The 3,946-nt window shown below is 38.8% G+C and overlaps 1 non-coding gene across 1 annotated transcript; it reads right to left on the bottom strand.

Moving 5' to 3' along the window:
- Positions 1–755: 755 nt before the first annotated feature.
- LOC131241771 (small nucleolar RNA R71) lies at positions 756–862 on the bottom strand. Its single transcript, XR_009169337.1, has one exon. It is a non-coding gene; the product is annotated as a small nucleolar RNA R71 (small nucleolar RNA).
- Between the last annotated feature and the right edge of the window lie 3,084 nt (positions 863–3,946).

The following is a 3,946-nucleotide window of genomic DNA, read 5'->3' as shown; positions in this document are numbered from 1 at the left end:
TTGCTTTCTTATTTCTTTTAAGAAACTAATTTGTTTTCCTTTTTCTTTTGCAGGATCCCAATATAGAAACTTATAATTTGGTTACTTCTTTCTAATTCTCTCTCTTTCTATTTCTAGATTTCTATTTCTCTCTTTCCTTTTAGGTTTAGGTTAGATTCTGAAATTGAGAGTTGAGAGTGTTTCATGTCCAAGTGGGTTGTAACAACACTCGACATCTCTTCAGTGAAGGAGTATTGGTTGAGGGGTTATCTATTGATAACAGGATTAGACACCACTCGAGATCCACAGAATTAACTGAAGTTATGGTTGCAAATCAACCGGCCAATCCACCTACGATCTAACCTCAACCTCGGGTTGAGGAAATATAGGATGAGAATGAGGTGCATCAAGCACCCCCGCCTCGTACTTTACAAGACTATTTACAACAGGTAGGGGTGAGTCACACCTTCATGCATGGTTTTTCTAGAAAATACGTGACATATGGATATCAAGCCAGGGGTTATCCAACTCCTTCCAAAATTTCATGGACTTGAATATGAAAATCTATATTTACACTTGAAAGAGTTTGATGAGATCATAGCCACTTTATATTTTCCTAACGTTTTCGATGACATGGTCAGGCTAGAACTCTTTCCCTTTTCTTTGAAAGAGAAAGCTAAGATGTGGTTGCATTCACTACGTCCTCGATCTATTGGTAGATGGAACGATATGACAAGGGAGTTCATAAAGAAATTTTCCCACACTATAAAGTGAACACCCTCAGAAAGTCAATCATGAACTTCGCTCAAAAGAAAGATGAAACATTCTTCCAATATTGGGAATGGTTTAAGGATCTTGTCAGTTCATGCCCACAACACAGTTTTGAAATGTGGCATATTACACACTTTTTCTATGATGGACTGACATCTTCCATACACCAATTGGTCGAGACAATGTGCAATGGGGAATTCATGAACAAAAATGTCGATGATGTGTGGGATTATTTGGATAGACTAGCTGAAACCATTCAATAATGGGACACCTCCCTAAAATTAAGCACCACTTCTAGGCCCACTCAATCAAAGGAGAAGGACGGAATAACCTTCTAAAAGAGGATGATGATATCAATGCTAAAGTGGCTAATCTCATAAGGAAATTCGAGACCATGGAACTAAAGAAGGATAAGGCTAAGGAAACTGTTTGCGGTATTTATGCTTGCAATATTCACACAACTGAAAATTGCCTAACAATACTTGCTTTTCAAGAGGTACTGAATGAGCAATCTAATGTCGTGAATAATTACGAAAGACCTTTCAATGGATCTACCTCCAATACATACAATCCTAGTTGGAAAAATCATCCAAACTTCAGTTGGAGGAATGGACAAACTGCTAATCCTCAAGAATTCTTTAATCAAATTCCAAATCAAGGGAAACCTCAAGAGGATCTGGTTCTAAAGCATCTTCAAAATCAGGAGCTTTTCAATCAGGGTATTCTATAAGCCTTTCAAGACCTTACAAAGGCCATACAAGGGCTTGAGATAAAGAATGCGATTGGGAATAAGGGAAGCCTTCCAGCTCAACCTCTTCTCAATCCAAAACCGCAATACGAGGTCAGTGACCCAGGCTCTTCAAATTAGATGGAGCAAGCTAAATCTATCACAACTCTTAGGAGTGGAAAGACCATTGATAAATCTATTTCGGTAAGGGCTGAAAAATCTAAGGACCTAGAAATATATGAAACTGATAAACCTAGAAAAACTCCACATGAATTAGAACCAGAACTTCAAGGCAAGCCTATTGCACCATTCCTCACGGTTGATTGCACCAAAACCTCTCTCTAACTCTCAGGACATTCTAGAGGTGCTGAAACAAGTGAACGTCAACATCTCTCTACTAGATGTTGTTAAACAAATACCTTCATATGCTAAATTTCTAAAAGACTTATATACGACCAAAAGACGGTAAAATATTTAAAAGAAAATCTTTTTAACTAAAAAGGTGAGTGTCATCCTAAAGTAACATGTACCACAAAAATATAAAGATCCCCGTAGCCCAACCATCGCTTGTGTAATTGGCAACTACCGAATTGAGCATGCACTTGTTGACTTATGAGCGAGCGTAAATCTGATTCCTTACTCGGTTTACGAACAGCTAGGTTTGGGTGAATTAAAACTCACCCGAACTACATTACAACTTGCTAATAGCTCAGTTCGTGTACCAAGAGGAATAATTGAGGATGTGTTAGTATAGGTTGACAAATTCTATTACCCGGTAGATTTTATTATCCTGGATACTCAACCTATCATGGACATGAGCACTCAAATTCCTGTCATTCTTGGTTGCTCATTCCTTGCCACATCAAATGCAATCATTAATTGCAGGAATAGAGTTATGAGTTTGTCTTTTGAAAATATGACATTAGAGTTGAATATTTTTTTCAATACGGGCAAACAGTTAGAGATTGATGACGATTCCCACGACATTAACATGATTGACTCTTTCGTGTAAGATAGAACACTTTTCACCTTATCCTCTAACCCTCTAGAGACGTGCCTAGTCCACTCCTATGATTTTGATGATGATAAGATTAGGGAGATGGGGACCATGCTAGATACCGAGCTGGTACATAAAGTTAATCAATGGAGGCCACAATTTGAAGAATTGTCCCAAACTATTGTAATGTCTCTACCATCTAACCTCAAGGCACCGAAGCTTGACCTAAAACCTTTGCCCTCTGATTTGAAATATGTCTATTTAGGTTAAGATGAGACATACCCGGTGGTGATTTCTTCCCACCTTGAGCAGGAACAGGAGAGTATGCTCATCTCTACTCCCATTGAGTATAAGGGAGCCATTGGATGGTCAATTACGGAACTCAAGGGAATTGATCCTTCAATTTGTACCCACCGCATTTATCTAGGGGATAATGCGAAGACCTCCCGGCAACTACAACGTAAATTAAATCCAAATATGAAGAAAGTAGTTAAAGCCGAGGTTCTTAAGCTATTAGATGTAGGTATTATATACCCTATATCGGAGGCCAATGGGTGAGTCCAACTTAGGTGGTTCCTAAGAAGTCTGGAATCACCATAGTAACCAATGCCAACAATGAACTCGTACCAACCAGAGTTACTACTGGTTGGAGAATGTGGATTGATTACAGGAAGTTGAATATCATCACTAGGAAGGACCACTTTCCTCTACCATTCGTCGATCAAATCTTGGAAAGGCTAGCTGGTCGCTCGTACTATTGCTTCCTTGACAAGTATTCGAGCTACAACTAGATAGAGATAGATCTTGAAGATCAGGAAAAGACCACATTCACATGTCCCTTTGGTACCTTTTCTTACCGAAGGATGCCATTCGGACTGTGTAATGCCTTCGCCACCTTTCAGTGATGTATGTTGATTATTTTTTTGACATGGTGGGGCAATATCTAAAGGTATTCATGGATGACTTCTCTATCTTTGGTCCATCCTTCAGCGATTGCTTGGAAAATCTTAAATGTGTGCTGAAGTGATGTGAAGAAAAGAATTTGGTATTCAATTGGGAGAAGTGTCATTTCATGGTTCGTAAGGGAATTGTTCTTGGACATATCATCTCGTTCAATGGAATTGAGGTAGATAAAGTTAAAATTGATCTTATTCTACCCTACCTCCACCCAAAAGCATACGAGACGTGCGATCATTCTTAGGACATGCTGAGTTTTATAGAAGATTCATAAAGGACTTTAGTCACATCTCTCGTTCTTTATGTAATCTACTTCAAAAAGATGTTCCATATGAGTAGACTGAGCAATGCTAAGAAGCTTTCTCTAAGCTCAAGGGCATGTTGACTGCCACACCTATCATATAGCCACCCGATTGGAACATTCCTTTTGAACTTATATGTGATGTATCTGACTATGCTATTAGGGCGGTGTTAGGTCAGAGAAAAGAAAAGAAGCCCTACGTTATTCATTATGT

The sequence above is a fragment of the Magnolia sinica genome, chromosome 3 (assembly GCF_029962835.1).
Source record: "Magnolia sinica isolate HGM2019 chromosome 3, MsV1, whole genome shotgun sequence".
Taxonomy (NCBI): Eukaryota; Viridiplantae; Streptophyta; class Magnoliopsida; order Magnoliales; family Magnoliaceae; genus Magnolia; species Magnolia sinica.
This window is presented reverse-complemented; position numbering and strand designations above follow the sequence as displayed.